The 21,170-nt window shown below is 45.9% G+C and overlaps 8 non-coding genes and 2 pseudogenes across 8 annotated transcripts; all 10 read left to right on the plus strand.

Moving 5' to 3' along the window:
* The first annotated feature begins 1,983 nt into the window (after window positions 1-1,983).
* Window positions 1,984-2,174, plus strand: LOC130342456 (U2 spliceosomal RNA). Its single transcript, XR_008882097.1, has one exon. It is a non-coding gene; the product is annotated as a U2 spliceosomal RNA (small nuclear RNA).
* A 2,074-nt stretch (window positions 2,175-4,248) lies between these two features.
* On the plus strand, window positions 4,249-4,439 carry LOC130342457 (U2 spliceosomal RNA). The gene has a single exon (XR_008882098.1). It is a non-coding gene; the product is annotated as a U2 spliceosomal RNA (small nuclear RNA).
* A 2,089-nt stretch (window positions 4,440-6,528) lies between these two features.
* On the plus strand, window positions 6,529-6,665 carry LOC130342435 (U2 spliceosomal RNA; annotated as a pseudogene).
* A 1,450-nt stretch (window positions 6,666-8,115) lies between these two features.
* LOC130342417 (U2 spliceosomal RNA) lies at window positions 8,116-8,290 on the plus strand (annotated as a pseudogene).
* A 2,093-nt stretch (window positions 8,291-10,383) lies between these two features.
* On the plus strand, window positions 10,384-10,574 carry LOC130342460 (U2 spliceosomal RNA). The gene has a single exon (XR_008882100.1). It is a non-coding gene; the product is annotated as a U2 spliceosomal RNA (small nuclear RNA).
* A 2,092-nt stretch (window positions 10,575-12,666) lies between these two features.
* Window positions 12,667-12,857, plus strand: LOC130342411 (U2 spliceosomal RNA). Its single transcript, XR_008882063.1, has one exon. It is a non-coding gene; the product is annotated as a U2 spliceosomal RNA (small nuclear RNA).
* Window positions 12,858-14,927: 2,070 nt separating this feature from the next.
* LOC130342429 (U2 spliceosomal RNA) lies at window positions 14,928-15,115 on the plus strand. Its single transcript, XR_008882075.1, has one exon. It is a non-coding gene; the product is annotated as a U2 spliceosomal RNA (small nuclear RNA).
* Window positions 15,116-15,807: 692 nt separating this feature from the next.
* On the plus strand, window positions 15,808-16,004 carry LOC130342425 (U2 spliceosomal RNA). The gene has a single exon (XR_008882073.1). It is a non-coding gene; the product is annotated as a U2 spliceosomal RNA (small nuclear RNA).
* A 2,092-nt stretch (window positions 16,005-18,096) lies between these two features.
* Window positions 18,097-18,287, plus strand: LOC130342471 (U2 spliceosomal RNA). Its single transcript, XR_008882110.1, has one exon. It is a non-coding gene; the product is annotated as a U2 spliceosomal RNA (small nuclear RNA).
* A 2,089-nt stretch (window positions 18,288-20,376) lies between these two features.
* Window positions 20,377-20,567, plus strand: LOC130342461 (U2 spliceosomal RNA). Its single transcript, XR_008882101.1, has one exon. It is a non-coding gene; the product is annotated as a U2 spliceosomal RNA (small nuclear RNA).
* The last annotated feature ends 603 nt before the right edge of the window (window positions 20,568-21,170 follow it).

The following is a 21,170-nucleotide window of genomic DNA, read 5'->3' on the forward strand; positions in this document are numbered from 1 at the left end:
CTTCTGCTTCTGCTTGTGTCTGGCCGCTGTTGGAGCGTCCAGGCACAGGACTTCTGCTGCTGCTGACTAAATGGCCTCCTTAATTGGATCATTTGAGTAGCCAGCACACCTGTGCAGGTAGGGCATGACATGATAGGCAGCTGCCTTGATAGCGGGTGGGTGCTGAATGTTCCTAATTGACAAAATAAGATTAATGCTTATGAAGAAATATAAAATCTCATCCCTTCCCCAATATCGCGCCACACCCCTACCCCTTAATTCCCTGGTTGAACTTGATGGACATATGTCTTTTTTCGACCGTACTAACTATGTAACTATGTAACATAACATGGGGGGGGGGGGGGGGGGTCTCCTGGCTGTTCACACAGGTGTGTCATTGCTGTACATTGACCATGCATTGCTTCTGTGGTATTGCAAAGGCAAAGACAAATGCTTCCAGCCATCCATTGCACTAATGGATTGGTCATCGCTGGCTGTCTATGTCCCGCATCAATGTAGACCAAAGTACAGAGGGTTAGGCTATGCTATTGTGCACCTACCTGATGCATCAGAAGGTGCGAGGCCCTTGCTAAATTCTGTGCACAGACTTTGAGATCTATACTTTAGACTGTATCTAAACCTGCTCCAACATGGACTGACATTCTGGCCTACTTTCAGCCGATGCGACTTGTCTGTCGCTGAACAGTCGCTTTTTATGTATTCAGCACCTATGTATAATGTTGTAAAAATGCTCTAGAAGCTAAAGTCGCAGAAATGTCACACATATTTGGCCTGCAACTTTCTGTGCGACAAATTCAGACAGGAAAAATCAGTATAAATCCTTAGAAAATTATCCCCCAGTGTCTCCATCTGCTGGCGGTATTGAATAAGCATTGCTGCACTGATGGGGTATGCATTAGACGAAAAAAAAGAAGAAAAAGAAGAATAATACGCCCAGAAAAGAGGCGAAAAGGAGAAAAACGTAAAAAAACGTGAAAAAAAATAAGAGGAAGAGAAGGGAAAAAAAGGTGGAAATGGGTTTAAAAGTGATTTTGGCGGAGAATATATATATATATATATATATATATATATATATATATATATATATACATATATATATATATATATATGCGCGCACACACACACATATATATAAACGTATTCTCCGTTGAGATATTGCAGCCGCTGCTGTGTCCAGGCCCAGGAGCCTTAGCACTGTGCTGTGATGTCACTCAATACCACTGACATCAATAGGTGTAAACAACATCTCTCCTTTGCTGTGTATGTGACTATGGAGCTGTTTGGTGATGTCGTCTATTATGGCCTTCATAGAAGCAACAGGAGATTGTTGCATCCATCTAGAACCCTCAGAACTACAGTGCTATGATGTCACTCACTTCCACAGGCCTTGCAGAGTGTAAACAACAACAACCCAGCTTTGTTGTGTATGTAACCATAGGGATTTGTGATGTCACCTAGAACCTTCACAGCAGCGACAGCTTTATGAGGAGCATCAGCACTGCTCTGCCTGAGCAGAACCATCACCGCCATAGGTTGTCAAATAACCCGGGTTTAACCCACACAGGTAAGTCCAATGGGGTGCAGGCATGTCCTCTATGCTTACAGCTTCCCGTGGGTGTTGGTTTGATACCGTTTGGGGACAGCCAAGGAGGCATCTGCAGGCAACAAAGGTAGGTGTGTGCTTGTGTGTGTGTTTCCTATGCAGATCCTAAGCCCAGTGTCACATGCAAGTAGGAGGAGTAAGAAGGGTTCCTGGCAAATCCGGGTTATGGATTGCATTTAAAAAGGCCCCGTGGGAGTGCAATGGGCCCCTGTCTTGCTGCTTAGCAATAATGGTATGGGTTTAGGTTCTGCTGTGTGTACTGGTGGTTGACTGCCCCCCAGCCCAGAGTGTGCATGGAAAATTGTCTGGCAGCCTCCCTGACAGCAAGCAGTGATAGTGCCCATGAAGGGCACCTTGTTGGGCCCGCCCCTTTCACGGTTATCGCTTCTCGGCCTTTTGGCTAAGATCAAGTGTAGTATCTGTTCTTATCAGTTTAATATCTGATACGTCCCCTATCTGGGGACCATATATTAAATGGATTTTTGAGAACGGGGGCCGATTTCGAAGCTTGCTTCCGTCGCCCTATGCATTGACCCGATATGGCAGTATCTTCGGGTACAGTGCACCACCCCCTTACAGGGTTAAAAAGAAAGATTCCTACTTTCATTGCTACCTGCTTGCTGGCTAGCCAGCTAGCCAGCCCTGTGGGCCTTGCTGCTGCTGCAGCCAAAAAACAAAAGGTGGTGCTGCTGCTGCTTCTGCTGCTTCTGCTTCTGCTTGTGTCTGGCCGCTGTTGGAGCGTCCAGGCACAGGACTTCTGCTGCTGCTGACTAAATGGCCTCCTTAATTGGATCATTTGAGTAGCCAGCACACCTGTGCAGGTAGGGCATGACATGATAGGCAGCTGCCTTGATAGCGGGTGGGTGCTGAATGTTCCTAATTGACAAAATAAGATTAATGCTTATGAAGAAATATAAAATCTCATCCCTTCCCCAATATCGCGCCACACCCCTACCCCTTAATTCCCTGGTTGAACTTGATGGACATATGTCTTTTTTCGACCGTACTAACTATGTAACTATGTAACATAACATGGGGGGGGGGGTCTCCTGGCTGTTCACACAGGTGTGTCATTGCTGTACATTGACCATGCATTGCTTCTGTGGTATTGCAAAGGCAAAGACAAATGCTTCCAGCCATCCATTGCACTAATGGATTGGTCATCAGCTGGCTGTCTATGTCCCGCATCAATATAGACCAAAGTACAGAGGGTTAGGCTATGCTATTGTGCACCTACCTGATGCATCAGAAGGTGCGAGGCCCTTGCTAAATTCTGTGCACAGACTTTGAGATCTATACTTTAGACTGTATCTAAACCTGCTCCAACATGGACTGACATTCTGGCCTACTTTCAGCCGATGCGACTTGTCTGTCGCTGAACAGTCGCTTTTTATGTATTCAGCACCTATGTATAATGTTGTAAAAATGCTCTAGAAGCTAAAGTCGCAGAAATGTCACACATATTTGGCCTGCAACTTTCTGTGCGACAAATTCAGACAGGAAAAATCAGTATAAATCCTTAGAAAATTATCCCCCAGTGTCTCCATCTGCTGGCGGTATTGAATAAGCATTGCTGCACTGATGGGGTATGCATTAGACGAAAAAAAAGAAGAAAAAGAAGAATAATACGCCCAGAAAAGAGGCGAAAAGGAGAAAAACGTAAAAAAACGTGAAAAAAAAGTAAGAGGAAGAGAAGGGAAAAAAAGGTGGAAATGGGTTTAAAAGTGATTTCGGCGGAGATATATATATATATATATATATATATATATATACGCGCACACACACACATATATATAAACGTATTCTCCGTTGAGATATTGCAGCCGCTGCTGTGTCCAGGCCCAGGAGCCTTAGCACTGTGCTGTGATGTCACTCAATACCACTGACATCACTAGGTGTAAACAACATCTCTCCTTTGCTGTGTATGTGACTATGGAGCTGTTTGGTGATGTCGTCTATTATGGCCTTCATAGAAGCAACAGGAGATTGTTGCATCCATCTAGAACCCTCAGAACTACAGTGCTATGATGTCACTCACTTCCACAGGCCTTGCAGAGTGTAAACAACAACAACCCAGCTTTGTTGTGTATGTAACCATAGGGATTTGTGATGTCACCTAGAACCTTCACAGCAGCGACAGCTTTATGAGGAGCATCAGCACTGCTCTGCCTGAGCAGAACCATCACCGCCATAGGTTGTCAAATAACCCGGGTTTAACCCACACAGGTAAGTCCAATGGGGTGCAGGCATGTCCTCTATGCTTACAGCTTCCCGTGGGTGTTGGTTTGATACCGTTTGGGGACAGCCAAGGAGGCATCTGCAGGCAACAAAGGTAGGTGTGTGCTTGTGTGTGTGTTTCCTATGCAGATCCTAAGCCCAGTGTCACATGCAAGTAGGAGGAGTAAGAAGGGTTCCTGGCAAATCCGGGTTATGGATTGCATTTAAAAAGGCCCCGTGGGAGTGCAATGGGCCCCTGTCTTGCTGCTTAGCAATAATGGTATGGGTTTAGGTTCTGCTGTGTGTACTGGTGGTTGACTGCCCCCCAGCCCAGAGTGTGCATGGAAAATTGTCTGGCAGCCTCCCTGACAGCAAGCAGTGATAGTGCCCATGAAGGGCACCTTGTTGGGCCCGCCCCTTTCACGGTTATCGCTTCTCGGCCTTTTGGCTAAGATCAAGTGTAGTATCTGTTCTTATCAGTTTAATATCTGATACGTCCCCTATCTGGGGACCATATATTAAATGGATTTTTGAGAACGGGGGCCGATTTCGAAGCTTGCTTCCGTCGCCCTATGCATTGACCCGATATGGCAGTATCTTCGGGTACAGTGCACCACCCCCTTACAGGGTTAAAAAGAAAGATTCCTACTTTCATTGCTACCTGCTTGCTGGCTAGCCAGCTAGCCAGCCCTGTGGGCCTTGCTGCTGCTGCAGCCAAAAAACAAAAGGTGGTGCTGCTGCTGCTTCTGCTGCTTCTGCTTCTGCTTGTGTCTGGCCGCTGTTGGAGCGTCCAGGCACAGGACTTCTGCTGCTGCTGACTAAATGGCCTCCTTAATTGGATCATTTGAGTAGCCAGCACACCTGTGCAGGTAGGGCATGACATGATAGGCAGCTGCCTTGATAGCGGGTGGGTGCTGAATGTTCCTAATTGACAAAATAAGATTAATGCTTATGAAGAAATATAAAATCTCATCCCTTCCCCAATATCGCGCCACACCCCTACCCCTTAATTCCCTGGTTGAACTTGATGGACATATGTCTTTTTTCGACCGTACTAACTATGTAACTATGTAACATAACATGGGGGGGGGGGGGGTCTCCTGGCTGTTCACACAGGTGTGTCATTGCTGTACATTGACCATGCATTGCTTCTGTGGTATTGCAAAGGCAAAGACAAATGCTTCCAGCCATCCATTGCACTAATGGATTGGTCATCAGCTGGCTGTCTATGTCCCGCATCAATATAGACCAAAGTACAGAGGGTTAGGCTATGCTATTGTGCACCTACCTGATGCATCAGAAGGTGCGAGGCCCTTGCTAAATTCTGTGCACAGACTTTGAGATCTATACTTTAGACTGTATCTAAACCTGCTCCAACATGGACTGACATTCTGGCCTACTTTCAGCCGATGCGACTTGTCTGTCGCTGAACAGTCGCTTTTTATGTATTCAGCACCTATGTATAATGTTGTAAAAATGCTCTAGAAGCTAAAGTCGCAGAAATGTCACACATATTTGGCCTGCAACTTTCTGTGCGACAAATTCAGACAGGAAAAATCAGTATAAATCCTTAGAAAATTATCCCCCAGTGTCTCCATCTGCTGGCGGTATTGAATAAGCATTGCTGCACTGATGGGGTATGCATTAGACGAAAAAAAAGAAGAAAAAGAAGAATAATACGCCCAGAAAAGAGGCGAAAAGGAGAAAAACGTAAAAAAACGTGAAAAAAAAGTAAGAGGAAGAGAAGGGAAAAAAAGGTGGAAATGGGTTTAAAAGTGATTTCGGCGGAGAAATATATATATATATATATATATATATATATATATATATATATACGCGCACACACACACATATATATAAACGTATTCTCCGTTGAGATATTGCAGCCGCTGCTGTGTCCAGGCCCAGGAGCCTTAGCACTGTGCTGTGATGTCACTCAATACCACTGACATCACTAGGTGTAAACAACATCTCTCCTTTGCTGTGTATGTGACTATGGAGCTGTTTGGTGATGTCGTCTATTATGGCCTTCATAGAAGCAACAGGAGATTGTTGCATCCATCTAGAACCCTCAGAACTACAGTGCTATGATGTCACTCACTTCCACAGGCCTTGCAGAGTGTAAACAACAACAACCCAGCTTTGTTGTGTATGTAACCATAGGGATTTGTGATGTCACCTAGAACCTTCACAGCAGCGACAGCTTTATGAGGAGCATCAGCACTGCTCTGCCTGAGCAGAACCATCACCGCCATAGGTTGTCAAATAACCCGGGTTTAACCCACACAGGTAAGTCCAATGGGGTGCAGGCATGTCCTCTATGCTTACAGCTTCCCGTGGGTGTTGGTTTGATACCGTTTGGGGACAGCCAAGGAGGCATCTGCAGGCAACAAAGGTAGGTGTGTGCTTGTGTGTGTGTTTCCTATGCAGATCCTAAGCCCAGTGTCACATGCAAGTAGGAGGAGTAAGAAGGGTTCCTGGCAAATCCGGGTTATGGATTGCATTTAAAAAGGCCCCGTGGGAGTGCAATGGGCCCCTGTCTTGCTGCTTAGCAATAATGGTATGGGTTTAGGTTCTGCTGTGTGTACTGGTGGTTGACTGCCCCCCAGCCCAGAGTGTGCATGGAAAATTGTCTGGCAGCCTCCCTGACAGCAAGCAGTGATAGTGCCCATGAAGGGCACCTTGTTGGGCCCGCCCCTTTCACGGTTATCGCTTCTCGGCCTTTTGGCTAGGATCAAGTGTAGTATCTGCTCACTTGGTCTGGTCAGAGGGTGTCTGGGGTACCCGGCTCCTTGGCCTGGGGGGATCGTCCTTCTTAACGGAGGGACTTCACCCCCCTGCTGCTATTAGGGAGCCGGCTTAGTCCCCAGACAACGGGAGGCGATCACCCTTCACTGTCCACTCTTTGGTGGGGGAGTGTTTTTCTGTCCCTGCCTGGACACGCCTATTGAAGATGGAAGAGATCATGGACACCTCTCAATCTGTTGGAGAGGAGGTTCCTTTTTTTGGGAAGATCAAGAATGGGGTCCGGATCCTGCTGAAAGACTTTGAGAAGAAAAGAAGAGGACTTTCCTTTGTAATGGAGGAAATTCTTTTTGGAGTTTTGGAAATTGCAAAGACACAAATCCTTTCCATGTTGGAATTTCCAAAGAAAGGGTGCTTTGATGTTATTTTGGTTTCCGAAGAGGATTATGATTTATTTTGGAAGAAATTTGAGACAATCAAGTCTGATCCAGTGTGGGAGGGCGTGGAAGTCATTCCCCACTTTCCCAGGAGAGAAAGAATTTTAACGGTGAGGATGTATAGTCCTTACGTCCCTGAGGAGGATATTATAATTCTTTTGACCCAATTTTGTGAGGAAATTGCGCCACTTGGGAAAATTTATAATCAGTATGGAGTCTGGACAACAAAGTGGAGATTTAAAGTAAAGTTCAAGGAAGACGCAGATGGAAGAGTTCTTTATCCCCCTGCCCGTTTTAAAATAGGGGTTATCAATGGAGATATGTTTTTTGCAGGTATGCAGAATTTCTGTAGAAAATGCAAGAAATATGGCCATTTAAAGGAAGAGTGCATCTCAATGTGGTGCCAAAAATGCCAAAAAGAAGGTCATGAAATCGAATCCTGTAGCCAAAAAAGTAAATGTAATTTATGTAACAAAATTGGTCACATGTATGTGAACTGTCCAAAGAGGAAGAAGAAAAGAGAAGAAGAAGTTTCTGAACAAGAGCCAGAAATTAAAAGATCTGTGGTAACCCAAGAGCCAAAAATTGTTGGAAAAGAGATGATAGTAGAAGAAAAGAACATTGGAGAGCATAAGAGTAAAAAGAAAAATGAAGAGCCGGTGAGAGATTTAAGAGGATATTCAGGGTCTTTCCAAACTATTTTGGAGAGAGCTCCAGATGAGGAAAGAGAATTGTTCTTACAGGACCTGGATGATCTATTATCCACCTTTAAAGCCCAGTTGCCTGCAGTAAGAAACAAAGTTTATGATTCTTTTCGCCCTGACGTGGATCGATTTATGGTAACTTATAAAATACCGGCCTGGTTGGCCATCCCAGTAAAAAGGGAAATGGAAAAAGGAAGCTTAACCTATGGTTTAATTGATTAATTGGCAGTTTACGCCCGGAGAAAGGGAATGAATTTATTATAATTTTGGAATGTTTATTATTTTTATTGTTGTTATAATATTTTATTTCAATTTGTCTTTTTTTAGGAATAAATAAAAGTGTTACCTGATGATGAACAAAACAATCGAGTCCATATAAGATCTTGGAGCTCTGATTGAGTTCTGAGGGCTAACTTAAAAAAAAAAAAAAATCTGTTCTTATCAGTTTAATATCTGATACGTCCCCTATCTGGGGACCATATATTAAATGGATTTTTGAGAACGGGGGCCGATTTCGAAGCTTGCTTCCATCGCCCTATGCATTGACCCGATATGGCAGTATCTTCGGGTACAGTGCACCACCCCCTTACAGGGTTAAAAAGAAAGATTCCTACTTTCATTGCTACCTGCTTGCTGGCTAGCCAGCTAGCCAGCCCTGTGGGCCTTGCTGCTGCTGCAGCCAAAAAACAAAAGGTGGTGCTGCTGCTGCTTCTGCTGCTTCTGCTTCTGCTTGTGTCTGGCCGCTGTTGGAGCGTCCAGGCACAGGACTTCTGCTGCTGCTGACTAAATGGCCTCCTTAATTGGATCATTTGAGTAGCCAGCACACCTGTGCAGGTAGGGCATGACATGATAGGCAGCTGCCTTGATAGCGGGTGGGTGCTGAATGTTCCTAATTGACAAAATAAGATTAATGCTTATGAAGAAATATAAAATCTCATCCCTTCCCCAATATCGCGCCACACCCCTACCCCTTAATTCCCTGGTTGAACTTGATGGACATATGTCTTTTTTCGACCGTACTAACTATGTAACATAACATGGGGGGGGGGGGGTCTCCTGGCTGTTCACACAGGTGTGTCATTGCTGTACATTGACCATGCATTGCTTCTGTGGTATTGCAAAGGCAAAGACAAATGCTTCCAGCCATCCATTGCACTAATGGATTGGTCATCAGCTGGCTGTCTATGTCCCGCATCAATATAGACCAAAGTACAGAGGGTTAGGCTATGCTATTGTGCACCTACCTGATGCATCAGAAGGTGCGAGGCCCTTGCTAAATTCTGTGCACAGACTTTGAGATCTATACTTTAGACTGTATCTAAACCTGCTCCAACATGGACTGACATTCTGGCCTACTTTCAGCCGATGCGACTTGTCTGTCGCTGAACAGTCGCTTTTTATGTATTCAGCACCTATGTATAATGTTGTAAAAATGCTCTAGAAGCTAAAGTCGCAGAAATGTCACACATATTTGGCCTGCAACTTTCTGTGCGACAAATTCAGACAGGAAAAATCAGTATAAATCCTTAGAAAATTATCCCCCAGTGTCTCCATCTGCTGGCGGTATTGAATAAGCATTGCTGCACTGATGGGGTATGCATTAGACGAAAAAAAAGAAGAAAAAGAAGAATAATACGCCCAGAAAAGAGGCGAAAAGGAGAAAAACGTAAAAAAACGTGAAAAAAAAGTAAGAGGAAGAGAAGGGGGGAAAAAAAGGTGGAAATGGGTTTAAAAGTGATTTCGGCGGAGAAATATATATATATATATATATATATATATATATATATATATATATATATATATACGCGCACACACACACATATATATAAACGTATTCTCCGTTGAGATATTGCAGCCGCTGCTGTGTCCAGGCCCAGGAGCCTTAGCACTGTGCTGTGATGTCACTCAATACCACTGACATCACTAGGTGTAAACAACATCTCTCCTTTGCTGTGTATGTGACTATGGAGCTGTTTGGTGATGTCGTCTATTATGGCCTTCATAGAAGCAACAGGAGATTGTTGCATCCATCTAGAACCCTCAGAACTACAGTGCTATGATGTCACTCACTTCCACAGGCCTTGCAGAGTGTAAACAACAACAACCCAGCTTTGTTGTGTATGTAACCATAGGGATTTGTGATGTCACCTAGAACCTTCACAGCAGCGACAGCTTTATGAGGAGCATCAGCACTGCTCTGCCTGAGCAGAACCATCACCGCCATAGGTTGTCAAATAACCCGGGTTTAACCCACACAGGTAAGTCCAATGGGGTGCAGGCATGTCCTCTATGCTTACAGCTTCCCGTGGGTGTTGGTTTGATACCGTTTGGGGACAGCCAAGGAGGCATCTGCAGGCAACAAAGGTAGGTGTGTGCTTGTGTGTGTGTTTCCTATGCAGATCCTAAGCCCAGTGTCACATGCAAGTAGGAGGAGTAAGAAGGGTTCCTGGCAAATCCGGGTTATGGATTGCATTTAAAAAGGCCCCGTGGGAGTGCAATGGGCCCCTGTCTTGCTGCTTAGCAATAATGGTATGGGTTTAGGTTCTGCTGTGTGTACTGGTGGTTGACTGCCCCCCAGCCCAGAGTGTGCATGGAAAATTGTCTGGCAGCCTCCCTGACAGCAAGCAGTGATAGTGCCCATGAAGGGCACCTTGTTGGGCCCGCCCCTTTCACGGTTATCGCTTCTCGGCCTTTTGGCTAAGATCAAGTGTAGTATCTGTTCTTATCAGTTTAATATCTGATACGTCCCCTATCTGGGGACCATATATTAAATGGATTTTTGAGAACGGGGGCCGATTTCGAAGCTTGCTTCCGTCGCCCTATGCATTGACCCGATATGGCAGTATCTTCGGGTACAGTGCACCACCCCCTTACAGGGTTAAAAAGAAAGATTCCTACTTTCATTGCTACCTGCTTGCTGGCTAGCCAGCTAGCCAGCCCTGTGGGCCTTGCTGCTGCTGCAGCCAAAAAACAAAAGGTGGTGCTGCTGCTGCTTCTGCTGCTTCTGCTTCTGCTTGTGTCTGGCCGCTGTTGGAGCGTCCAGGCACAGGACTTCTGCTGCTGCTGACTAAATGGCCTCCTTAATTGGATCATTTGAGTAGCCAGCACACCTGTGCAGGTAGGGCATGACATGATAGGCAGCTGCCTTGATAGCGGGTGGGTGCTGAATGTTCCTAATTGACAAAATAAGATTAATGCTTATGAAGAAATATAAAATCTCATCCCTTCCCCAATATCGCGCCACACCCCTACCCCTTAATTCCCTGGTTGAACTTGATGGACATATGTCTTTTTTCGACCGTACTAACTATGTAACTATGTAACATAACATGGGGGGGGGGGGGGGTCTCCTGGCTGTTCACACAGGTGTGTCATTGCTGTACATTGACCATGCATTGCTTCTGTGGTATTGCAAAGGCAAAGACAAATGCTTCCAGCCATCCATTGCACTAATGGATTGGTCATCAGCTGGCTGTCTATGTCCCGCATCAATATAGACCAAAGTACAGAGGGTTAGGCTATGCTATTGTGCACCTACCTGATGCATCAGAAGGTGCGAGGCCCTTGCTAAATTCTGTGCACAGACTTTGAGATCTATACTTTAGACTGTATCTAAACCTGCTCCAACATGGACTGACATTCTGGCCTACTTTCAGCCGATGCGACTTGTCTGTCGCTGAACAGTCGCTTTTTATGTATTCAGCACCTATGTATAATGTTGTAAAAATGCTCTAGAAGCTAAAGTCGCAGAAATGTCACACATATTTGGCCTGCAACTTTCTGTGCGACAAATTCAGACAGGAAAAATCAGTATAAATCCTTAGAAAATTATCCCCCAGTGTCTCCATCTGCTGGCGGTATTGAATAAGCATTGCTGCACTGATGGGGTATGCATTAGACGAAAAAAAAGAAGAAAAAGAAGAATAATACGCCCAGAAAAGAGGCGAAAAGGAGAAAAACGTAAAAAAACGTGAAAAAAAAGTAAGAGGAAGAGAAGGGAAAAAAAGGTGGAAATGGGTTTAAAAGTGATTTCGGCGGAGAAATATATATGTATATATATATATATATATATATATATATATATATACGCGCACACACACACATATATATAAACGTATTCTCCGTTGAGATATTGCAGCCGCTGCTGTGTCCAGGCCCAGGAGCCTTAGCACTGTGCTGTGATGTCACTCAATACCACTGACATCACTAGGTGTAAACAACATCTCTCCTTTGCTGTGTATGTGACTATGGAGCTGTTTGGTGATGTCGTCTATTATGGCCTTCATAGAAGCAACAGGAGATTGTTGCATCCATCTAGAACCCTCAGAACTACAGTGCTATGATGTCACTCACTTCCACAGGCCTTGCAGAGTGTAAACAACAACAACCCAGCTTTGTTGTGTATGTAACCATAGGGATTTGTGATGTCACCTAGAACCTTCACAGCAGCGACAGCTTTATGAGGAGCATCAGCACTGCTCTGCCTGAGCAGAACCATCACCGCCATAGGTTGTCAAATAACCCGGGTTTAACCCACACAGGTAAGTCCAATGGGGTGCAGGCATGTCCTCTATGCTTACAGCTTTCCGTGGGTGTTGGTTTGATACCGTTTGGGGACAGCCAAGGAGGCATCTGCAGGCAACAAAGGTAGGTGTGTGCTTGTGTGTGTGTTTCCTATGCAGATCCTAAGCCCAGTGTCACATGCAAGTAGGAGGAGTAAGAAGGGTTCCTGGCAAATCCGGGTTATGGATTGCATTTAAAAAGGCCCCGTGGGAGTGCAATGGGCCCCTGTCTTGCTGCTTAGCAATAATGGTATGGGTTTAGGTTCTGCTGTGTGTACTGGTGGTTGACTGCCCCCCAGCCCAGAGTGTGCATGGAAAATTGTCTGGCAGCCTCCCTGACAGCAAGCAGTGATAGTGCCCATGAAGGGCACCTTGTTGGGCCCGCCCCTTTCACGGTTATCGCTTCTCGGCTTTTTGGCTAAGATCAAGTGTAGTATCTGTTCTTATTAGTTTAATATCTGATACGTCCCCTATCTGGGGACCATATATTAAATGGATTTTTGAGAACGGGGGCCGATTTCGAAGCTTGCTTCCGTCGCCCTATGCATTGACCCGATATGGCAGTATCTTCGGGTACAGTGCACCACCCCCTTACAGGGTTAAAAAGAAAGATTCCTACTTTCATTGCTACCTGCTTGCTGGCTAGCCAGCTAGCCAGCCCTGTGGGCCTTGCTGCTGCTGCAGCCAAAAAACAAAAGGTGGTGCTGCTGCTGCTTCTGCTGCTTCTGCTTCTGCTTGTGTCTGGCCGCTGTTGGAGCGTCCAGGCACAGGACTTCTGCTGCTGCTGACTAAATGGCCTCCTTAATTGGATCATTTGAGTAGCCAGCACACCTGTGCAGGTAGGGCATGACATGATAGGCAGCTGCCTTGATAGCGGGTGGGTGCTGAATGTTCCTAATTGACAAAATAAGATTAATGCTTATGAAGAAATATAAAATCTCATCCCTTCCCCAATATCGCGCCACACCCCTACCCCTTAATTCCCTGGTTGAACTTGATGGACATATGTCTTTTTTCGACCGTACTAACTATGTAACTATGTAACATAACATGGGGGGGGGGGTCTCCTGGCTGTTCACACAGGTGTGTCATTGCTGTACATTGACCATGCATTGCTTCTGTGGTATTGCAAAGGCAAAGACAAATGCTTCCAGCCATCCATTGCACTAATGGATTGGTCATCAGCTGGCTGTCTATGTCCCGCATCAATATAGACCAAAGTACAGAGGGTTAGGCTATGCTATTGTGCACCTACCTGATGCATCAGAAGGTGCGAGGCCCTTGCTAAATTCTGTGCACAGACTTTGAGATCTATACTTTAGACTGTATCTAAACCTGCTCCAACATGGACTGACATTCTGGCCTACTTTCAGCCGATGCGACTTGTCTGTCGCTGAACAGTCGCTTTTTATGTATTCAGCACCTATGTATAATGTTGTAAAAATGCTCTAGAAGCTAAAGTCGCAGAAATGTCACACATATTTGGCCTGCAACTTTCTGTGCGACAAATTCAGACAGGAAAAATCAGTATAAATCCTTAGAAAATTATCCCCCAGTGTCTCCATCTGCTGGCGGTATTGAATAAGCATTGCTGCACTGATGGGGTATGCATTAGACGAAAAAAAAGAAGAAAAAGAAGAATAATACGCCCAGAAAAGAGGCGAAAAGGAGAAAAACGTAAAAAAACGTGAAAAAAAAGTAAGAGGAAGAGAAGGGAAAAAAAGGTGGAAATGGGTTTAAAAGTGATTTCGGCGGAGAAATATATATATATATATATATATATATACGCGCACACACACACATATATATAAACGTATTCTCCGTTGAGATATTGCAGCCGCTGCTGTGTCCAGGCCCAGGAGCCTTAGCACTGTGCTGTGATGTCACTCAATACCACTGACATCACTAGGTGTAAACAACATCTCTCCTTTGCTGTGTATGTGACTATGGAGCTGTTTGGTGATGTCGTCTATTATGGCCTTCATAGAAGCAACAGGAGATTGTTGCATCCATCTAGAACCCTCAGAACTACAGTGCTATGATGTCACTCACTTCCACAGGCCTTGCAGAGTGTAAACAACAACAACCCAGCTTTGTTGTGTATGTAACCATAGGGATTTGTGATGTCACCTAGAACCTTCACAGCAGCGACAGCTTTATGAGGAGCATCAGCACTGCTCTGCCTGAGCAGAACCATCACCGCCATAGGTTGTCAAATAACCCGGGTTTAACCCACACAGGTAAGTCCAATGGGGTGCAGGCATGTCCTCTATGCTTACAGCTTCCCGTGGGTGTTGGTTTGATACCGTTTGGGGACAGCCAAGGAGGCATCTGCAGGCAACAAAGGTAGGTGTGTGCTTGTGTGTGTGTTTCCTATGCAGATCCTAAGCCCAGTGTCACATGCAAGTAGGAGGAGTAAGAAGGGTTCCTGGCAAATCCGGGTTATGGATTGCATTTAAAAAGGCCCCGTGGGAGTGCAATGGGCCCCTGTCTTGCTGCTTAGCAATAATGGTATGGGTTTAGGTTCTGCTGTGTGTACTGGTGGTTGACTGCCCCCCAGCCCAGAGTGTGCATGGAAAATTGTCTGGCAGCCTCCCTGACAGCAAGCAGTGATAGTGCCCATGAAGGGCACCTTGTTGGGCCCGCCCCTTTCACGGTTATCGCTTCTCGGCCTTTTGGCTAAGATCAAGTGTAGTATCTGTTCTTATCAGTTTTTCATGCCGGTGTACCGTAACGCCGGTATGGGGCTGGTGGGGATGGGTGCTGCATGGAGGATGCAGGTGTACCAGGGCTTTCTGGGGCTGGTTCTGAGGAATCAGCTCGACGGCTGCCCCGATGTGACCTGTTCCCTCCGGGTCTCGCCATGAGGCTGAGAGGGTCTAGAGCCGAGGTACTTTTGTGCCTCGGGGAGTGGTGACCCCGAGGTGCCGAAACTCACTGGGAGAATAGACTCACTGAGTTGAAGCACGGGCACCATAATCTCTTCACCTTGTGGCACTCACCTCTTGATTCCCGGCCTTCTGGCTAGGATCAGAGAAATTTTTATAGATCCGGCCGGATGTCCGGGCAGTATATCTGCACACATTCACTTATTTATTTCTTTTTTGTCTCACTGTGTCACTTTTTGCGTGTTGTGTGTTCACAGGATTTGTCAGGATGCGGTAGCCCTTCTGGGTGTCCCTCCTGGCGGTCTAGGGGAGGTGTGTGTGGCCATTAGGTTCCGCACCTCCCTGCAAACACCCAGGGTACTCCTGCTTGGCAGGGTACCTACCGTAATCGGCTCTGCGGGCAGATACCTTGGCTAACGCCAAGGGGGATGCCGGGAGCATTTGTGGTCCCCTAGTAGCTTCGGCGAAAAGGGACATCGAACCTGGAACCTCGCAGGTACCTTTTGGTCCGGAGGCGAAGGGTAAGGTTTGTTGGGGGGCCTCTCTCCTATCGGAGAAGGGCTAGCGATAGACCGCATCCTTTTTGCACGTTTTTTTAGTGTAACACGTTTGCACTTTTTCTTGCACTTTGGGAGAATCGAAAGCACGTTCCTCGGCTTTAGAAAAAAAAAAAAAAAAAAAAAAAAAAAAAAAAATCTGTTCTTATCAGTTTAATATCTGATACGTCCCCTATCTGGGGACCATATATTAAATGGATTTTTGAGAACGGGGGCCGATTTCGAAGCTTGCTTCCGTCGCCCTATGCATTGACCCGATATGGCAGTATCTTCGGGTACAGTGCACCACCCCCTTACAGGGTTAAAAAGAAAGATTCCTACTTTCATTGCTACCTGCTTGCTGGCTAGCCAGCTAGCCAGCCCTGTGGGCCTTGCTGCTGCTGCAGCCAAAAAACAAAAGGTGGTGCTGCTGCTGCTTCTGCTGCTTCTGCTTCTGCTTGTGTCTGGCCGCTGTTGGAGCGTCCAGGCACAGGACTTCTGCTGCTGCTGACTAAATGGCCTCCTTAATTGGATCATTTGAGTAGCCAGCACACCTGTGCAGGTAGGGCATGACATGATAGGCAGCTGCCTTGATAGCGGGTGGGTGCTGAATGTTCCTAATTGACAAAATAAGATTAATGCTTATGAAGAAATATAAAATCTCATCCCTTCCCCAATATCGCGCCACACCCCTACCCCTTAATTCCCTGGTTGAACTTGATGGACATATGTCTTTTTTCGACCGTACTAACTATGTAACTATGTAACATAACATGGGGGGGGGGGGGGGTCTCCTGGCTGTTCACACAGGTGTGTCATTGCTGTACATTGACCATGCATTGCTTCTGTGGTATTGCAAAGGCAAAGACAAATGCTTCCAGCCATCCATTGCACTAATGGATTGGTCATCAGCTGGCTGTCTATGTCCCGCATCAATATAGACCAAAGTACAGAGGGTTAGGCTATGCTATTGTGCACCTACCTGATGCATCAGAAGGTGCGAGGCCCTTGCTAAATTCTGTGCACAGACTTTGAGATCTATACTTTAGACTGTATCTAAACCTGCTCCAACATGGACTGACATTCTGGCCTACTTTCAGCCGATGCGACTTGTCTGTCGCTGAACAGTCGCTTTTTATGTATTCAGCACCTATGTATAATGTTGTAAAAATGCTCTAGAAGCTAAAGTCGCAGAAATGTCACCCATATTTGGCCTGCAACTTTCTGTGCGACAAATTCAGACAGGAAAAATCAGTATAAATCCTTAGAAAATTATCCCCCAGTGTCTCCATCTGCTGGCGGTATTGAATAAGCATTGCTGCACTGATGGGGTATGCATTAGACGAAAAAAAAGAAGAAAAAGAAGAATAATACGCCCAGAAAAGAGGCGAAAAGGAGAAAAACGTAAAAAAACGTGAAAAAAAAGTAAGAGGAAGAGAAGGGAAAAAAAGGTGGAAATGGGTTTAAAAGTGATTTCGGCGGAGAAATATATATATATATATATATATATATATATATATATATATATATACGCGCACACACACACATATATATAAACGTATTCTCCGTTGAGATATTGCAGCCGCTGCTGTGTCCAGGCCCAGGAGCCTTAGCACTGTGCTGTGATGTCACTCAATACCACTGACATCACTAGGTGTAAACAACATCTCTCCTTTGCTGTGTATGTGACTATGGAGCTGTTTGGTGATGTCGTCTATTATGGCCTTCATAGAAGCAACAGGAGATTGTTGCATCCATCTAGAACCCTCAGAACTACAGTGCTATGATGTCACTCACTTCCACAGGCCTTGCAGAGTGTAAACAACAACAACCCAGCTTTGTTGTGTATGTAACCATAGGGATTTGTGATGTCACCTAGAACCTTCACAGCAGCGACAGCTTTATGAGGAGCATCAGCACTGCTCTGCCTGAGCAGAACCATCACCGCCATAGGTTGTCAAATAACCCGGGTTTAACCCACACAGGTAAGTCCAATGGGGTGCAGGCATGTCCTCTATGCTTACATCTTCCCGTGGGTGTTGGTTTGATACCGTTTGGGGACAGCCAAGGAGGCATCTGCAGGCAACAAAGGTAGGTGTGTGCTTGTGTGTGTGTTTCCTATGCAGATCCTAAGCCCAGTGTCACATGCAAGTAGGAGGAGTAAGAAGGGTTCCTGGCAAATCCGGGTTATGGATTGCATTTAAAAAGGCCCCGTGGGAGTGCAATGGGCCCCTGTCTTGCTGCTTAGCAATAATGGTATGGGTTTAGGTTCTGCTGTGTGTACTGGTGGTTGACTGCCCCCCAGCCCAGAGTGTGCATGGAAAATTGTCTGGCAGCCTCCCTGACAGCAAGCAGTGATAGTGCCCATGAAGGGCACCTTGTTGGGCCCGCCCCTTTCACGGTTATCGCTTCTCGGCCTTTTGGCTAAGATCAAGTGTAGTATCTGTTCTTATCAGTTTAATATCTGATATGTCCCCTATCTGGGGACCATATATTAAATGGATTTTTGAGAACGGGGGCCGATTTCGAAGCTTGCTTCCGTCGCCCTATGCATTGACCCGATATGGCAGTATCTTCGGGTACAGTGCACCACCCCCTTACAGGGTTAAAAAGAAAGATTCCTACTTTCATTGCTACCTGCTTGCTGGCTAGCCAGCTAGCCAGCCCTGTGGGCCTTGCTGCTGCTGCAGCCAAAAAACAAAAGGTGGTGCTGCTGCTGCTTCTGCTGCTTCTGCTTCTGCTTGTGTCTGGCCGCTGTTGGAGCGTCCAGGCACAGGACTTCTGCTGCTGCTGACTAAATGGCCTCCTTAATTGGATCATTTGAGTAGCCAGCACACCTGTGCAGGTAGGGCATGACATGATAGGCAGCTGCCTTGATAGCGGGTGGGTGCTGAATGTTCCTAATTGACAAAATAAGATTAATGCTTATGAAGAAATATAAAATCTCATCCCTTCCCCAATATCGCGCCACACCTCTACCCCTTAATTCCCTGGTTGAACTTGATGGACATATGTCTTTTTTCGACCGTACTAACTATGTAACTATGTAACATAACATGGGGGGGGGGGGGGTCTCCTGGCTGTTCACACAGGTGTGTCATTGCTGTACATTGACCATGCATTGCTTCTGTGGTATTGCAAAGGCAAAGACAAATGCTTCCAGCCATCCATTGCACTAATGGATTGGTCATCAGCTGGCTGTCTATGTCCCGCATCAATATAGACCAAAGTACAGAGGGTTAGGCTATGCTATTGTGCACCTACCTGATGCATCAGAAGGTGCGAGGCCCTTGCTAAATTCTGTGCACAGACTTTGAGATCTATACTTTAGACTGTATCTAAACCTGCTCCAACATGGACTGACATTCTGGCCTACTTTCAGCCGATGCGACTTGTCTGTCGCTGAACAGTCGCTTTTTATGTATTCAGCACCTATGTATAATGTTGTAAAAATGCTCTAGAAGCTAAAGTCGCAGAAATGTCACACATATTTGGCCTGCAACTTTCTGTGCGACAAATTCAGACAGGAAAAATCAGTATAAATCCTTAGAAAATTATCCCCCAGTGTCTCCATCTGCTGGCGGTATTGAATAAGCATTGCTGCACTGATGGGGTATGCATTAGACGAAAAAAAAGAAGAAAAAGAAGAATAATACGCCCAGAAAAGAGGCGAAAAGGAGAAAAACGTAAAAAAACGTGAAAAAAAAGTAAGAGGAAGAGAAGGGAAAAAAAGGTGGAAATGGGTTTAAAAGTGATTTCGGCGGAGAAATATATATATATATATATATATATATATATATATATATATATACGCGCACACACACACATATATATAAACGTATTCTCCGTTGAGATATTGCAGCCGCTGCTGTGTCCAGGCCCAGGAGCCTTAGCACTGTGCTGTGATGTCACTCAATACCACTGACATCACTAGGTGTAAACAACATCTCTCCTTTGCTGTGTATGTGACTATGGAGCTGTTTGGTGATGTCGTCTATTATGGCCTTCATAGAAGCAACAGGAGATTGTTGCATCCATCTAGAACCCTCAGAACTACAGTGCTATGATGTCACTCACTTCCACAGGCCTTGCAGAGTGTAAACAACAACAACCCAGCTTTGTTGTGTATGTAACCATAGGGATTTGTGATGTCACCTAGAACCTTCACAGCAGCGACAGCTTTATGAGGAGCATCAGCACTGCTCTGCCTGAGCAGAACCATCACCGCCATAGGTTGTCAAATAACCCGGGTTTAACCCACACAGGTAAGTCCAATGGGGTGCAGGCATGTCCTCTATGCTTACAGCTTCCCGTGGGTGTTGGTTTGATACCGTTTGGGGACAGCCAAGGAGGCATCTGCAGGCAACAAAGGTAGGTGTGTGCTTGTGTGTGTGTTTCCTATGCAGATCCTAAGCCCAGTGTCACATGCAAGTAGGAGGAGTAAGAAGGGTTCCTGGCAAATCCGGGTTATGGATTGCATTTAAAAAGGCCCCGTGGGAGTGCAATGGGCCCCTGTCTTGCTGCTTAGCAATAATGGTATGGGTTTAGGTTCTGCTGTGTGTACTGGTGGTTGACTGCCCCCCAGCCCAGAGTGTGCATGGAAAATTGTCTGGCAGCCTCCCTGACAGCAAGCAGTGATAGTGCCCATGAAGGGCACCTTGTTGGACCCGCCCCTTTCACGGTTATCGCTTCTCGGCCTTTTGGCTAAGATCAAGTGTAGTATCTGTTCTTATCAGTTTAATATCTGATACGTCCCCTATCTGGGGACCATATATTAAATGGATTTTTGAGAACGGGGGCCGATTTCGAAGCTTGCTTCCGTCGCCCTATGCATTGACCCGATATGGCAGTATCTTCGGGTACAGTGCACCACCCCCTTACAGGGTTAAAAAGAAAGATTCCTACTTTCATTGCTACCTGCTTGCTGGCTAGCCAGCTAGCCAGCCCTGTGGGCCTTGCTGCTGCTGCAGCCAAAAAACAAAAGGTGGTGCTGCTGCTGCTTCTGCTGCTTCTGCTTCTGCTTGTGTCTGGCCGCTGTTGGAGCGTCCAGGCACAGGACTTCTGCTGCTGCTGACTAAATGGCCTCCTTAATTGGATCATTTGAGTAGCCAGCACACCTGTGCAGGTAGGGCATGACATGATAGGCAGCTGCCTTGATAGCGGGTGGGTGCTGAATGTTCCTAATTGACAAAATAAGATTAATGCTTATGAAGAAATATAAAATCTCATCCCTTCCCCAATATCGCGCCACACCCCTACCCCTTAATTCCCTGGTTGAACTTGATGGACATATGTCTTTTTTCGACCGTACTAACTATGTAACTATGTAACATAACATGGGGGGGGGGGGGGGGGGGTCTCCTGGCTGTTCACACAGGTGTGTCATTGCTGTACATTGACCATGCATTGCTTCTGTGGTATTGCAAAGGCAAAGACAAATGCTTCCAGCCATCCATTGCACTAATGGATTGGTCATCA

This window comes from Hyla sarda, unplaced genomic scaffold (genome assembly GCF_029499605.1).
Source record: "Hyla sarda isolate aHylSar1 unplaced genomic scaffold, aHylSar1.hap1 scaffold_650, whole genome shotgun sequence".
NCBI classification, from domain to species: Eukaryota; Metazoa; Chordata; class Amphibia; order Anura; family Hylidae; genus Hyla; species Hyla sarda.